This window comes from Nothobranchius furzeri, chromosome 2 (assembly GCF_043380555.1).
Source record: "Nothobranchius furzeri strain GRZ-AD chromosome 2, NfurGRZ-RIMD1, whole genome shotgun sequence".
Taxonomy (NCBI): domain Eukaryota; kingdom Metazoa; phylum Chordata; class Actinopteri; order Cyprinodontiformes; family Nothobranchiidae; genus Nothobranchius; species Nothobranchius furzeri.
Genome location: NC_091742.1, coordinates 4828683 through 4846700, shown reverse-complemented (window position 1 = coordinate 4846700; position 18018 = coordinate 4828683).

The following is an 18018-nucleotide window of genomic DNA, read 5'->3' as shown; positions in this document are numbered from 1 at the left end:
ATATAAACGCTGTCTAAGGCCTAAGGCCTAAACAAATCTCTCATCGTCACAAAAAAACAGTGAACATGAGAGTAATTTACAAGTCTGTGGCTGTCCAGTGTGACCAGCTCTGCGACAGCTTAAGCCTGATTTATACTTCTCCATCGGCGTCCGTGCGGAGACGCGCAACGCCATTATGTGTCGGCGCAAGGGCTCTCTTACGGGCTCACGGAGGGTGACTGACACATGCCCAAAATTTTAAACATGTGTCGAAAGTGACGGAGACCGCAAGCTTGTGATTGGCCAGGATGCAGCTCCCTGTATTTTCGCCACCAGCACAGCTGCAGCTCCGTTAAAACAGATATTTGGCAGCAGAACAGATTGGAGAACTCATCGTGGAAAAGTCCGAAAATATGAACAATTCTTCACCCGTGACTGAAGCAGTACAAAAATGGAAAATGTGGGTTTAGAAGTGGCGACCGCCTGAAGAGGTGGAGGAGAACGAAGGACAAATTTGTCCGTGATATAAAATCTCTGAAATATGTGAAATCATCAGTAAAAACACTATCGGGGACCAGATTAGTGTAATGGTGGCAAGATACCACAGGCCAGCACTACGCCCCCTGTCGTCCTGGTGGGGAATTGCTTTGCAACACTCCGCTGCCTGAACAGAAGTTTGAATGTGAAAACCTGTCCGACACTCCGTGCGGCATCTTTCCGTTGCGGAGCTCACGGAGAAGCATAAATCAGGCTTTAATGAGCACTCACCTCCAACGTCCGCCTCCAACAGTCTTCAAGCACTACTACTACTACACTGTAAACCTACGACTCCTATTTGTAATGGACCAATGAGAACGCTCCCAGGGAGCAACGTGAACAGCTAGCGATGGGAGTGCAACGCGAGAGTAGCATTAGCAACATTAGCAACAGTGGAAGCTACACGCAGGAACAGGTGGACCACCCCTTTATGGAGTTCAGGTTCAGAGACTAATAAAAGAAGTGTGTGGTAGAATTATCAATTATAAATAAATAAATAAATAAATATTTGGCTGTTTATGTTCATTTTGTATTTTGTTTGTTTTGGGTCAGAGAGGGCTGCATTCATGAAAATAGTCTGCATAACATCTATTTATCACACATTTAATTCCAGAGCTACTGAAAACTCTGGAAGGCTTTAAAATACTTAATTGATTATTAAATAAATTTCCTGTTTTTATTCTGTCATTCACTCATGAACTGAATCATCACAAGTCTTTGTTTTTATTGTCATTTTATTTTCATCCTATTAAATTTATTAAATTAAAGACATACTGGGGGGGGGGGGTCATTTTCGTGTTCTGTAATTTTTAGTTTCATTTGGTCTAAAATAAAATATAATAAATAGGAAAATGATGGTAAAACTTGCAGCTTTGTCTGTAGTTATGCTGCTATAGGCGTAGACTGCTGGAGGATACACTGACCACTTTTCACACTCTACTACTTTCTTCTACAATCTGCTCTTTAACTGTATTATTTTCTGCTATTTCAGCTGTTAACTTTATTTTCTCTCTAAGTGTTTTTCTCCCCAGAAGAAGCAACAACGATGTTCTGCTGAGCTGTGGTGGCCTCATGGAGGGGGCCATCGTCTAGCACACTGCTGCTAACCACTAAAACATTCTCCCTCTCCTGAAAATAACTTTTTGTTTCCTTGACGTTGGATGTGCTACTGCTAGTTTATCCATTTAATTATAGATCCACTAGGATAAATACAATAAAGTTTATCTCTCACCAAATAGAATATTTACTAAGAAATCACAATGTAACTATAGACACATTACTTTGTCTTTGTCTTTGTGTGTGTGTGTGTGTGTGTGTGTGTGTGTGTGTGTGTGTGTGTGTGTGTGTGTGTGTGTGTGTGTGTGTGTGTGTGTGTGTGTGTGTGTGTGTGTGTGTGTGTGTGTGTGTGTGTGTGTGTGTGTGTGTGTGTGTGTGTGTGTGTGTGCTCTGTCTTCTCCATCCCCAGTGAGTCGTGGAGGATGGCTGCTTATACTGAGCCAGGATTCTCTGGAGGTTTCTTCCTGTTAAAAGGGAGTTTTCCTCTCCACTGTCGCTTTATGCTTGCTTAGTATGAGGATTGCTGTAAAGTCACTGACACTAGTCAGTGACTCGATGCAATTTGCTGGGTTCCTTATATAGGAAACATTATTTCTGATTGGCTTAATGAACTGACCTGTATTGGAATGTTTATTATGTGAAGTGCCTTGAGATGACTCTTGTCGTGATTTGGCGCTTTATAAATAAACTTGAATTGAATTCTTAAGTGTGAGAAATTAAAACGATTAAATCTCTAATTCAATACAACTAAAGCAGAAAACATCGTTGCTTTGTTGTATTTGAACCCGCTTCTCATTCCCTAACTCTGCACAGACTGCTGCTGTTTTCACTCCCTGATGAAACGGTGTGTGTATGTATTTATACCTCCTGACCATGCTGCTGATTGATAAATGTGGTACACTGATGCAGTACATCGTCACATTGGGGACCTCATAAAGCAGCAGCCGATAATGCCTCTTTGCCACGAGGTCATGGATGAGGGTTGTGTGTGAAATCCAGTGTGGTTAAAGATCTCTGCTGCTTTGGTAGTCAGAGCTGCGGTCAGCCGAGGCCTCCTCGCTCACGACCTTGTCATCAGGCGACAGTGCTAACCAGGGGTCGGCATAAGGGCAAGGTTGCAGAGATGGACTGTCTGCAGAAAGAGAGAAAGAGAGGACGGTGATAATTGCAGGCCGTGTGTGCATTCCAAGACTAGATGTATGTGTTTAAAGCACACACACGTGCACGTGTTCCACATTCTTCTTGATGAACTCACTTGCCTTGACTGAGACGATGTCTAGTGTTTCTCTGTCCCTCGTCGGTGGGTTTAGGAGCCGAGCCTTAACCCCTCTGTCTCCATGCCTGGCTGAAGGGGTGGGGGTACGACGCCGGACGGCCGTCTTAGCTCTGTGAGCTTTGCAGGCGTGGAGCCTCATCCCTCACTGTTTATCCATGTGTCTTTGCTTTGGCTCTGGCCCTACGCTGCAGGCCGCCGCGGACTGAGTGGGGTCCGTGCCCAGTGTCACCCACCTAAGCTCTGCTTTCACTGGGGGGCTTATCGCCTCACCCCTCGGCTGCTTTATGAGCAGACAGCTGCCCCGCTCTTCTCTCCCCTCTTCTCTCTCTTCTTGTGTCTTGGTTGCAGCTTCTTTGAGCTCTTTTTTGTTTTTGTCTCAGTTCTCTCATCATTTCCTTGTTATAAATGCTTCAAAGCACACACACACACACACACACACACACACACACACACACACACACACACACACACACACACACACACACACACGCACGCACGCGCACGCGCACGCACGCACGCACACACACACACACACACACACGCACACACACGCACACACACGCACGCACGCGCACACACACACACACACACACACACACACACACACACACACACACACACACACACACCTTGATGCAAGCATGAATGTTTCCAGACATACTTAAGTGTTGTGCAACAGTTTATCTGATGTGTTTAACACTTTTCGGTTGTTCACCGTATTTAAAGCGTGTCACAGGACAGGACCTCAAAGAGGAGCTGAGTTTACCCTAATCCCAGAACTTGAAAAAAAAATCCTTGTATTTATTTTTTTAAAAACACATATTCTACATTTACTCTGGTGTAAGAAGACCAGAAAACTGTTAAGCAGCTAAAACTTGTATTTTTAAGCAAAAGGGCCAAATTTCTTACAGCTTTCGGGTCGTCATGAGCTAAAATGCATGCATTTTGGGCTTTTCATATAAAATATGTGAGACATTTCTCTTTGGAAGCTGAATAAATAATCAAGATTTCAAACTTTTAATTAGCATTAGTCCTTTGTGGAACATTAAAATTGCAATTTTTTTCAGCAGGACTTTTATTTTTGAAAATAAACAATTAAGACCATATCAGAAAGGTTGCCAGATTAAGATTTGAATCAGCTGAAAATATAATCCCTTTAAAAACGAGACAGTTGTTGTCCGTTCAGCATCTGGAGCGCCTGGATGCTCAAATATCGCCACATTTTTTTGTTTAGTCCTGAGTTTTCGCTAATATTTCTTCTCTCCTTCCTTTCTTTCTGTCCTCTTCAGGCGTCCAGCTTAACTTAGAAGTGACAACAGTTGCAGGGTGACATCAAGAGCTAAATGAGACCAGAACAATAACTGTCCCCCCCTTTAATAGACTGCCATTGTTCTCTCCCTCCACTGTTGCTCTTTCGGGGAGTTTGTTAGCTATGCTAATGAAGGTTTGAGCTTGTGTGGTTTTAGCAGGCTGGGATTTGATGCTCTTTAACTGGGCACTTTTAGAAAAGAAAGGCGATCATAAGTGTGGCTGGGCGGCCGTTTGCCACCAGTCAAATGTCACGAGCGTGCTGATGTGACACGGCGGTGGAAGTCCATGTGAGATCTGTTACATTTCCTCACACTCTGTTGAACATCTGCATGCTGAAAATGACTGAAAAGGTCTGAAAACATCAGAACGCATTAGCCAGGACTGCCAGCGCTGAGCTAAATATGCCAGCAGACTATAAAACCTTGTAGACAGCAAGAGTAAGACAAGATGCAAAGACGACAGTTAAGTTTAGAGCAGTCAGTCACCCAATCAGTCAGTAAGTCTGTAAATAGCCCAGCCGATGGCTCCTTTGAGCTTTCCTCTAAGAGGAATTCTCTTTCTCCTTGGTGTATTAATAGCGCCTGTGCATTGTTTCCTACAGCAGCACTCCTCCAATCAAAGGAAGTCGGCCTGCCAAGTGTGCAGTTATTTTCCTTTGTCCCTATGTTTAGCAGGCATGTAAGAGTCAGATATGTGTGTGAGAGATACTGCATGGATGAAGGTACTTTAGGGCTTTATAAGTAAGTATGTGAATGCTTGTGAGGATTATATCAGTGCGTCTGCTTATTTATGCCTGTTATCGTATATGTACATCCTCTGATTGTCTCTGGATGTCAGTGTGCCTGTAAGCTAGACCGGTGGATCCCAAACTGGGGTCTGGGACCTCCAAGAGGGTCCCCACAAAATTGTCTGTGCTGAGGCTGAGTTTAGAATAGAAGTCATTACTTCTTATGTCTGTATAAACTTTGTAAATGATCACATTTAATGTCTCCATGCGTGTAGGAGTTGGGCAGGGGGGTCCTGGCTTCTCTTGGACACAGGCAATGGGGCCCTCAAGGAAGAACGTTTGGAACCACTGAGTTAGACAATGTTTTTTTGGATGGACGTCCACGACTTTTGAATTCAACTCAATTGAAGATGGACCCCACAACTGTTCAACGTAAGCAAACACGCCAATCTTCCAGTAGATTTTAAAGATACTGAGCTACAGCCTGCTGTGGTTGTAGCTCATACAAATGCACATAGTTCAACCAATACCAGTTCCCACTCATTAAGTGAGATTGCTCATATGTCATTCATTCAGTATTTGACTAAAATAGCTGTAACGCCTCCATTTCTCATCATAAGATTAACTTGGCAAGCCATACAATATATGTAGAGCTCACATGGTTGTCTTTCAAATTGTCTCTGCATGCAATTGGACAGCGCTAGGACCAATCAGAGCAACGCTCTACACTGCCATACACTGTCAAAGACATAGAAGAAGTACCTCTATCTACTCACGTCTCAAAGAAAAGCCCAAGTTTAAATCGTCCAAAGTTGACACCAAAGACCTTTCAAATGAGCGCTGATCACAACTGTTGTTTTTTATTGTTCCATTGCAGATCTGCCATAATGGTGCTAAGCCAATCTCTCTACACACATAGAGCGCTGTGATTTGCTCAGCCTAAACTCACCTGAGCCAATAGTAGACCTCCTGAGGCGACAATGGAGCGTGGCTAGACCAACCTGCAGAGCCAAAGCTTTTCTTACTGCTACTGACTGGATTTTTAGGCTAAATCTTGGCCTTAAAGGTGACGATTAGCATTATTTTAAAATGATAAATGGTAAATGGCCTGTATTTGATATGGCACCTTCTAGAGTCCTGGAACCCCCCAAGGCGCTTTACAACACAGTCATTCACCCATTCACACACACATTCACACACTGGTGGGGACGAGCTACGATGTAGCCACAGCTGCCCTGGGGCGCACTGACAGAGGCAAGGCTGCTGAGCACTGGCGCCACCGGTCCCTCCGACCACCACCAGCAGGCAACGTGGGTTAAGTGTCTTGCCCAAGGACACAACGACAGCGACAGACTGAGCGGGGCTCGAACCTGCAACCTTCCGATTATGGGGCGAGCACTTAACTCCTGTGCCATTGTCGCCCATCTTGGCCTTAAAGATGGCGATTAGCATTATTTTAAATCTTATTTAATTAGAAAAATTAATGGCGTTTATAAAAATATGAAGGTTATTTAAATGTCTCAAGCTTGTAAGACCAGACACATGTCATAAAATGATTAGCTGACCAGCTCAGTGGCCTAGCGGTAGAGTGTCTGCCCTGAGACTGGGGGGCCTGAGTTTGAATCCTGGTCGATCATACCAAATACTTTCTAAAAATGGGACCCAATGCTTGAGTCTCAGCTTTAAGGGGTTGGACTGGGGTGTTTAAACCACAGACAAATATACATAGATGCCCCGTGGATTGGTGCTGCTGAAGTGGCCAGCCACCATTTTGGATTGGGTCTCCATTTGCCCCCAGTGCATTCATTTCTACTGGGGAAGGTGCTTACCCAACTGAAAACACATTTTATCAAGCTTTTTGACAAAATGAGACAAATGATATGGCATGGTAATTAAAATATAAATATAATTAAAAAATTAGAATAAATAAATATAAAGGTTAAATATCAAATCCCATCAGGTAGGCTAGAAAAGTCACTATTAATCTCATTTGATCTATTTTCAATTGTATACCGGTTGTAGGCTGCACCAAAACAGGCACAGTTGCTCACTCTGCCTTGACTTTAGAGGGTGAGGAGACCCATCCAATATGGCGGTGATGTTGTTAAGCTCTCCAGTGCCCAATGGGACCTCTACGTATTCATGTCTATGGATGAAACCACCAAATAATTCCCGAGCAGGGCTGTGTCTGCAGCTCACTGCTCCCCACGGTGATGGGGCAAATGCAGAGGACAATTTTCGCCACACCACACCAGTGTGTGGACAACTATGGGACTTTATTTTCCATATTTTTGATCACGCTCATGTTTTTGCACAGTTGACAGAAAGTTTAAATCAATTTTTTCCCATAGTAAAATATAAGAAGATTAAAGCATCCTTACAGGTAATTTCCATGTTTTGCGCAGCAAATTTCATAAAATTAAAATCAACATGTTTTTGTTTGTGTTCATTTGTACATTTCTTCTGCTAAAAACATGGAGTGGCTCTGAAAACAAACAATAACAAGACAAAGATTTGATTTGAGAACACATATTTATAACAAAATGGAAGAAAATGGCGAATGCATCCTTCTGACGGAGTCGGTACCTCGGTGTCTTCTACACAAGAAATACTGAGGTGGATAGGGCCTTCGTCGAAGTAGAAGCTGATCCGTAGGGCAAAACTCTGGATTTGCTGTGTCTACATTCCAAACCTCATCTTTGGCCATGAGATTTGGATCATGACTGATAAAATAAGATCAGGGATTTAAGTGGGTAGCCTGACACATCTGTGACCCAAACGTGTACACATGATGGATGGAGGGGTAGATTCTTTAACTCTAGTGTATAATTTTCAAACACAAGATGTTTAGGGCTATAATAAAATACAATCAAGATGGTTTCAAGTAAAAAAAAAGAAGCTGATCAAGACTTGAGAGACAGCATGAGAACATCAGCAGATATGGGACAACCTGGTGGGAAAGGCAACCATCTCACCACGAATACAGCTAGGTCACCATAGGGTTAAACAAGACAGACAAATAAAAGTTTGATTAAATTAATTTACTGAAACAGAAAAAAAATTAGCCTCTTTTAAACTAAAATTCCTTTGTTTACGTCTCTTTCAAATACAGAGACGATGTCCGGCACACTAATCGAACCTCATCCGATGTAAAACACACACGTTAACACTCTGAGCCGGTCATCGCGTGGCCAAGTGGTGGTGTTGAGGCGTAATCAGTCACTTGGAGTCTGTCAGTGACTCGCCAAGGACACAATGGAATTAGTGAGATTCTCTGCAATGTGACAGCTTGCTCTGGCTAAATGGTGTAATAATCTACCCCTCCACTCACAAACCTCCAGCAGCACATCCACACATACTCATCCACCCCCCCACACGCCATCCCCTCCTCCTGCCCGTTTGCCCTCCCCATACCAACTGGCACAGATAACATTGTCTTAAGCTATAAAAAAGATTTTTCACTCCCCTCTCTCCATTGCGGTAATTATTGAATTAATGCAGATGGAGAGAGACATCTGCATGTTAAAGTGTTGGCCTCTCTCTTATGCACAGCAGATGTTCCCCTGTCATTTACTCAAATTACGCCGCTTAGATACAGGACAGACAGGGGGGGGGGGGGGGGGGCGAAGAGAGAGAAAGTAAGGCGACATTGTCTTACAGCCCTCGGAATATCATCCGTCCTTCCGTCTGCAAAACGTTGGTCCAGGAATGTTATGTATTGTGTTGATTTTAGGGAAAAAATAGGATGAAGCCACGTTGGAAAATGTTTAAATGTTTACTTGAAATTTGTGTAAAAATAATGAATCTGAATGTTTTTCCTGTTTCTGAACAAATAGCTTCAGTTTGGAGAATTATGAAGCTGGAATTTAAAGACCAAGTTCACTGAGAAACAATTTTTTACTTGTTTTTTTTTTAATTATGATCTGTCACTCTGAGTTTCACATGCAGTTTAAATGTGGCCTTCCACCCCTAGCTCCTGCATTAGCCGCTGATGGAGATGACAGCTGCTGGTGTTGTAGGTGAAGTCTGAGGTGTAAAAAGTGAATAGAAAGGGTGAGAGCATCTTACCCTGTGGTGCTCTAGTACTACACACAACTACAGTACCTATGGCATGTAGTTACACAGCCTCACGTACTGTGGCCTGTTGGTGAGGTTGTTCATGCAGTCCACTCTTGCACTCCTCATCTTCTGCTGTAGTGTAGATGGCTGGATGGTGTTGAAGGATCTTGAGAAGTCAAAAAACATGACTCTCACAGTGCTTTTTTTTGCATCTCGAGGTGAGTCAGCGCCTGGTGCTGCAGGTAGATGATGGCGTCTTCCACCCCCATGTTTGGTTTGTATGCAAACTGCAGTAGGTCCATCTAAGGGCTCACCAGGAGCATAGGTGGGTGAGGATGTTGCTTGATGTTGATTTAGCACCCAGGAGAGAGCAGAGCACATCTAGGCTAGTAGAAGCTAACCATTAGCATTAGCAACCCCACCACACAGCAGAACTCCTCCAGGCTTGTGATATTTGTGGAAAACATCAACGTCGCAAAGCTAATGGAGGCAGTGGCAGAGTTGTGTTATTAGCCAATCAGAGGTGAGATGTTTGAATCTCAGGAAAAAAGACTCACAATGCATTTATTTATACTAGAGACTTCTGCAAATGAATTGGTGCTTAAGTGGACTGAAGTAAAGTAACTTTCCTGTTAAACATAAAGAAAAAGCAAATTTGTAAAACCTGCTTTTACTAGTTTAGTCAGAAATCTTCTTTTTCACACTGAAAAGATGTTTATAATAACTAATGTCGTTGAACCTTTCCAGGGCAACACAATTAAATTGAACGTTTTTTTCTCACTATCATTGAATTAAACTAAAACCTTCAAGTCACATTCAGTCTAATAAATGAATTCTAACTCACTATTTGGCTGACATCTTTGCAGATTCTAATCCAGAAACAACATTTATTGCCAGAATAATCGTAAATATTGATATCCTCAGTCATCCGCTGCCTCCTTGACCCTGATCACTGCTCAGGTCCTCAGACTGAAGGGACAAAATCCTCTCAAAGATTATCTGCGTGTGTCTCCCTGAATGTGTGGCTGTGTGTCCCTGATGAGACCTTCTCCTTGGGATTATATTCCAGGTTGGTTCAGCCTCATCTCTGTGGATTATGTTGATAAAAACATTCTTGTATTATGTTCCTGTGCTTATTGTATTAATACTCCCAGGCAGTTCCCAGAAAAAGCTCCGTCCCACGCCCGCTCTTAGGTAATCTTCTTCCACTTGACCTTTTAAAATGTTTTAGGGGAGGGCTTGGTTGTCTTTGTAAAACCAATTCTCTCCCTCTGTCTGCTCTAAAGTTCAGTCAATAATCTCAAGTTTGAGCTTATTTTATCTTAAATTTTTGGGAGAAAACAGCTGCACTTTGGAACAAAATTGGAAATTCAAACATGATACATTTTTTGTTGTTTTAAATCAAAGAAACAAACTACTTTAGAGATGAACAAATACTGAAATGTTGATGTCTCAGGTCAGAAAATGGTTATATTCTCTATGTGCAGAAGAACATCACTACATGTCAGGAGCCTGAGGTGGGAGAGGTTGGACCCAAGGTGCAGGAAACCCATAACCACACAGAGAGCTGCAAGAGTACAACAAAAAAAAAAAACACTTTATTCCAGAGAATATAAATACAATCCAAGCATACAAAAACCAGTAATAAAAACCGAAGCACCGGAAGCACTGTAAGCACTGTAAAGCACTGTAAGCACTGTAAAGCACTGGAAGCACTGGAAGCACTGTAAAGCACTGAAAGCACTGGAAAGCACTGGAAAGCACTGAAAGCACTGTAAAGCACCGTAAAGCACTGGAAAGCACTGGAAAGCACTGTAAAGGACCGTAAAGTACTGGAAGCACTGTAAAGCACCATAAAGCACTGGAAGCACTGTAAAGCACCGTAAAGCACTGTAAAGCACCGTAAAGTACTGGAAGCACTGTAAAGCACTGTAAAGCACCGTAAAGCACTGGAAGCATTGTAAAGCACTGTAAAGCACAGTAAAGCACCGTAAATCACTGTAAAGCACCGTAAAGCACTGGAAGCACTGTAAAGCACTGTAAAGCACTGGAAGCACTGTAAATCACTGTAAAGCACTGTAAAGCACTGGAAGCACTGTAAATCACTGTAAAGCACTGTAAAGCACCGTAAAGCACTGGAAGCACTGTAAAGCGCTGTAAAGCACTGTAAAGCATCGTAAAGTACTGCAAAGCACTGTAAAGCACCGTAAAACTCTGTAAAGCACCGTAAAACACTGGAAGCACTGTGAAGCTCCGTAAAGCACTGTAAATCACTGTAAATCACTGTAAAGCATTGTAAAGCACTGGAAGCACTGTAAAGCATTGTAAAGCACCGTAAAGCACTGGAAGCACTGTAGAGCGCTGTAAAGCACTGTAAAGCACCGCAAAGCACTGGAAGCACCGTAAAGCACTGGAAGCACTGTAAAGCGCTGTAAAGCACTGGAAGCACTGTAAAGCACTGTAAAGCACTGGAAGCACTGGAAGCACTGTAAGCACTATAAAGCACTGGAAGCACTGGGAGCACTGTAAAGCACTGTAAAGCACTGGAAGCACTGTAAATCACTGGAAGCACTGGAAGCACTGGAAGCATTGGAGCAGCAAACATGTCAACAAGACAATGACCCAAACACCACTGCAGGACAAGACAGGGGTTTATACACAGAGGGTAGTGATCAGGAGATGAGGAGCAGGTGTGTGGGGAGAGAGAACTGAAGGGAGACTGGTGAAATCAAATAACTAAATGGGAAGGAAAAACAAAGCAGAGGAGGGGATTAAACCATAACCTGTAATTCTTTACATAAATTAACCTAAACAGAAGAATACGGGCACAGGGTAACCAAAGATAAATAACTAATGAAGTAAGGAGTCACATAACTAAATACATTGAACGGCAATTCAATTCAATTCAAATCAATTTTATTTATATAGCGCCAAATCACGACAAGAGTCGTCTCAAGGCACTTCACATAATAAACATTCCAATTCAGGTCAGTTCATTAAGCCAATCAGAAAAAAAGTTTCCTATATAAGGAACCCAGCAATCCTCATACTAAGCAAGCATTTAGCAACAGAGGAGAGGAAAACTCCCTTTTAACAGGAAGAAACCTCCAGAGAATCCTGGCTCAGTATAAGCAGCCATCCTCCACGACTCACTGGTGATCGAGAAGACAGAGCAGACACACACACACACACACACACACACACACACACACACACACACACACACACACACACACACACACACACACACACACACACACACGCACGCACGCACGCACGCACGCACGCACGCACGCACGCACGCACGCACGCACACACACACACACACACCCGGCAGAGGGGACTAATTAACCAAGTGGGGAAGGAACATAAAAGTACTGAAGGGGGAAAACTAAACTACTATAAACATACAATACTAAGGATAGGAAAGCTCATAAACTTGAAAAAAGAACTTAAAGGGGAGATTTAATTATGGGGAACAAGGGGGAAACCTGGACGGGGCTGAGGAATACAGGGACACAGAACATGACACTATATGCGTCATCAATCAAATCTAACTGAGTTTAGATTGATGGTGTTTGAAATCTGAACTCATATGTTTGTAAAAATGTAGTTTTTTCCTTTAAATATCATTTATATTAAAACTGTAAACCTGTTTTTTTTTCCCACTAAATTTAGGCTTAAAGCTCACAACACATTGCTTCAGCAGAATTAATATTTTTAACTTAATTCTGTTAGAAATTTTTGTTGGATCCACTACATCACCTTTTAAACAATCTCTAAATATCATTTATAGCAAAGGTTTATGTGAAATGTGACATCATTTTACTTAGATTATTTAGCTTTACATACCAAAATGACAGTTATCTTTGTAAAAATTGGAGTTACTTTTGGTCAAAGTTAAAAGGAGTCAGACCAGAGTTAGACCCCTGGTTAAAAACAACCCTCAAAACAAACAATGTAAAATCAAAATGTTGCTGTTTTGCATGATTCTCTTCAGTCATGCTGCTTTTGTGATGCAGCAGCGCTAACTTCTCACTCAACTTCCTCTCTTTTCAATTTTGCTTTCATTATGGTTTGTTTTAATGGAGTGTATTACTCGTTTAATCAATACATTTGCAGTGGTATCTAGCATGAATGAATGCCTTGCAGGCATAACTCAGTACAAAAAGCCCTGAAACCCCTGGCTCAGCAGGGCCAAGTGTGTCCAGCAATAGTCAGTTTTTAGGTACAGTTTGACCATTCAACATCTGGTCAAAAAGGAGACACGAGACTGCATGTGTCCCCTTTACATCAGCCTGCCTCCATCCCACCAGCTGGAGCTCAGAGCCTGCAGCTCTGAACACAGATAACGAAAAGTCAACAATAACATTCTTTCCTCAAGGTCCAATCTTTCAGGATTCTTCACGCCTCCATATAAGGAACACTCGCAGCCTGGATTAGTTGCTAAATCAAAGAATGATTTCCTGAATCAGATATGAACTTCTACAACTTATAGGCTAGATAATCCATAAATAAATGTTTGTTTATTGCTACTTATAATAATTATAATATAAGGAAATGTTTCAATAATCTGTGCTCAATGATTGAAGTTTGAAATGAATGTTGTTATGATTACAGTGATTGAAATATGTTTCAGCATGTTGATGTGACAAGGTCATCACCATTTGCACTCACACAAGAAAAAAGTAAGGTAAAGTTAAACTCATGACACATAAATAGTCCTCTACCCCAGATCAGAGCCTCCGGTATCAAGGAAGGCGTGTTTCTGAGATTCTTGGTAATATTCCTCAAACTTGTCAACCTCTGGTTGGCTACACAATCATAACATGAGAACATTAAAACCAGATTACTCTGGTGATTCCTCTAGTTCTTGAAAAAAGCTTCAGACCGGCCACCTGAAGCAAGACCTCTTTAACCATCAAAGCTTTTGACACGTCGTCAAAACCTTTTTGCACCTGCGAAGCTGATAAAGCAAACAGTTCCTGCAGAACGAGCTGATATTGTTTAGACTCATTCAGAGTCCACCAGAGACCCGTGGTTCTATCTATCTGTCGTGACCCGAGACATCTCTGGACTGAAGGTTAGGTGCCACAGTATTCTACAGCCCTCTGGTGCCAGAGGTCATCCGACTTCTCTGACCTTCGGATCCACCAAGAGGGTCTCCGAAAACGGGTGAAGTAGACCCACAGATAGCGACTGATGTGCTTTTTGATAATAATCAACTTCATAGCTTAACACTAACCAAATTCTTTTACATCCAGAACTCAGCTCTCCTAGATACGGAAGTTCTGACTAACATCGCATTCACACACAGGTTCATACATCACATCTAGTTCCATCCATCACAGTAATGTTAGTTAACTTGTCATGTTTTAATTGCTGGTAAAAGAAATTCTTACTTTTATAAACCTGACTGTTTTCTGAATCAAAACGAAGTGTTTACAATCCCTTGATAAATAAAGAATCCTAGAATCTTCTGATTAAACACCGTAAAGACCAAGCATGTTGATATTCTATATTTAGATAGAGTATCACAGCTTAATGGTCTTAAAGCACTCAATTTACCAAACCCTACAAACATGACAGCTGAGCTTCAGATGGCAGGATTTGGAGTCTTACTTCCTGATAATTGAACATCTAGTCTTGGATTGGGTAACTGCAATGTGACTCTACCACCGAATTGCAACGTGGATGTTTTACCTCCACAAATAACACAAGCCTGGAGGATTTCTGCCGTGTGGTGAAGCCGCTAGTGCTAATGGTTAGCTTAAACTAGAGAGACATCCGTTGCTGATTACTGGACGTTAAAACAACAACAGCCTTCCCCGTCGTGAGTCAAGATGGGTGAATCTATGAAGGTTAATTCACAGTGGGATGTAGATCTGCGAAGATTTTCTAATCTCAGTTTTACTGTCTATTTTCTATCAGAAGCTAATGCAGGAAACTCAGAGCGACTGATTATCATCAGAAAAAACATGAAAAATATTTTTTTCAATCAAACACACTTTTAATAAAGTATAGGTTTGACACTCATGGCCTGCAGTTTTTTCTTTATCAGAGGCTTTATTCAAGGCAGGAATTTTAATGTTGCTATCTCTACAATGGACATGTAGCGCACCCAGCACAAGAAGCAGCAGAAATGGAATGCGTCCCGTGTTTAAAACACCTGCTCCTCTCCTTCTTTTTTATTTTGTCACTTCCTTGTACACATTTTCTGTTTTGGAAAAAAATGGATCATTTCATTGAGACTCAAAACTAATCTGTCAAAAAACAGATTCATTATTTATTATTTTAAAATGTTTTAAACGTAATGACTGGAGATGCTCTAAGAGTCCACCTGATCAACTTACTTGGTAATCGATTAACCCGATTCATAGTTTTCATGATTTTTCTTTTAGAAAAAATACGTTATTTCTTTAAATTAATTGCAAAAAGCCAAAATTGGTATCAAATGTTAGGATCAGTTCAAAAATCAGAAATTGGTATTGGACTTGAAAACCAGAATTGGTGCATATCTAATGACCATACAGCCGAAGCAGGTTGCTTACATAAGAAGGCTTTTTTTTTTGCCGGGGATGCAAGTGTCACCGGAGTTTTTACCTGCTTAGATCTTTCACCTGCTAGTGCACCTGGGAAGTCAGAGAGATTGTGCAAGAAGAGCTCAGAGAGATTTACTCAAGTCAGGAGAGAAGCAACAACTCAGAAAGGCCTCAACAGCCGCTAATCACCATTAATAGATGATTGATCCAAAACTCATCATTTATATTGATGTGATTTATCAAAAAAGTACTTTTGCAAACTGAGCATGCACAAGTCTTGTTTAGTTCAAAGTAAATTTTGGAGTTAGAAAATTTATTGTTCAAATACTGTTTATCATAACGAACATAACAACTGTAGAATCATCTCTTGACAGTGTCCATCCTGTCATTGAGTCTTGGTTCTGCACTTTCCCTGAAAAGCATTTCATGAATCAGCCAACAGACACACACACACACACACACACACACACACTCACACGCACACGCACACACACTCACACGCACACGCACACGCACACACACACACACACACACACACACACACACACACACGCACACACACACACGCACGCACGCACGCACACACACACACACACACACATACACACGTGTAGTCCCTGCCTCCCAAAGCTCAACAATCCAGTGGAGTCTGTTCAACTTCCTTCTGTTCTCCAACCAAAAGCCCTAAGCCAACAGATGCTTTTCTCCCTCTCATCGCCAGTTATCACTCTTAGCTGCCTCTGATAAGACTTTACTTTATGACCCAGATGTTAAGGAGTTCAATTTATCAGATGCACCAGAAGAGCGGACGGGGAGGTGGAGGCATGAGTGAGCCTCCAAAATACCTTCAGGCCTGAGAGACGGGATGTAATACGCCTCTTTTCCCCTCTCTTTCACTCGCTCGCTCTCCCTCTCTTTGTAGCGGGTGTTGTTTCTGAAGCGGTGTTAGTGCAGTAAGGAGCTCAGCATCTAAAGAGGCTTTGGTACGGGCAGAAAGATGGGCCATATTACGGCGAGGCTAGAAGCCTGCTTGATTAATGGGCCAGGATAATCACCTCATCAAATCACTCTCACTTATTAAATCTTGTTTAATATCGTAATGAGGGCCCTCCAGAGCTGCTTTGGTAAATTCCCCACTCTCCCCAGCTTACCCTTGCTCTTGCTTTTCCTCTTCTGCCTTTCCGTCTGAACAGGAAGACTGATTATGCCAAGTTCCCCTCTGCCCTTGTCTGCATGTCTTCCTTTTGGTGTCTTTTACTTCCGCTCTCCTTTGCTGCGCTCCTTAACTTACAGGAAAGATTGAGGGATCGATGTCTCCTTGGCCCCTTTTTGTATTTGCAGCAGTTTACGTAACATCCGAGCTGTTTCTGCAGCCTTCTTTAATTTGGTGTGTTTTTGCTTGTTTTTATTTAAGATGGAATATGCTAGCTTGTTTGATGATAAATCACTGTATCTTTAAGGATCAGGACATGTGTTAAGACTGATGCTGCGTCCCTGGGCGTTTTGCATACTGGAGTTTATGGAAACACTTCAAGAGAAGTAATACCTCTCCCGTCTCCTTTCGGTTGATTTGTGATCTCTATCGAGGGTATCTTGACGTTCCCTAGGTTACTCCAGCATGTGCATTTGAGTGTGTGAGGGGACAGCTTCCATCTCCTTCACTTGACCCCCAGCTGAGCAGATATGCGTTGGAAAAAACAACAACGTGCCATTGTCTTATTTATGGCCTTCTATGTGTCATTGTACAATCTTGGTTGCACAGCTGTCACTATGTTTCCTCCAAGGAAAGAAAAAAATATTCCTCTTTCCCTCATTCACCCTGAGCCTCTCTCTTTTGTCTTTCAATAGCCACCCGCCTCCACTGCGCTCCTCTAAGAGTTGGACCCGATCCTTAGTCGTCTCGGAAAGTAAGCAGGCAACAACTGGCTCAAGGTGACCAGTTCAGGCTTGAGAGAGAGAGAGGTTACGGCTGCATCTTCCCCCTGAGTGCCTTCCATTTTTCGCCTTTATTGTTCAGGGGCAGCTGTTGTGTACCTGGACCCCATGAGTGGCGCCTATGCTGGATATCTTGGCAGCCAAGCTCCCTAGGCTTTGGATACCAGAGTGAATCAATTCTTAAAGATGACTGTCTGCGTGCCGCGTCACATGGACTGGCCCAGAGTGAAGGGCTTAGGGGGCTCTGGAGCTGGAATGCTCTTTGATGGAAAGGCTGGAGAATGAGGAGGGAGGGGGGGAAAGGAAAATATGGTGTGTGTGTGTGTGTATGTGTGTGTGTGGTGGTGGTGGTGGTGGGGGGTATGGCCCTATTGTTGTGCCAAGGAATGCCCTTGATGGCGATAGGGGGGTACTGTTTATACGCCCTTGGAGACTTGTGGGCGAAGGACCTGTGAGGGTGATGAACATCTTAGCATTTCTACTGTACCTCGATTGCCGTCTGCTCCACCTCTTAGATGCTAACGTTCCTGGAGGGGCCTGGCATGAGCTAGCAGCTTAGCGTAAAGTAAATACGTATGGCTGGCTAATTAACCGGT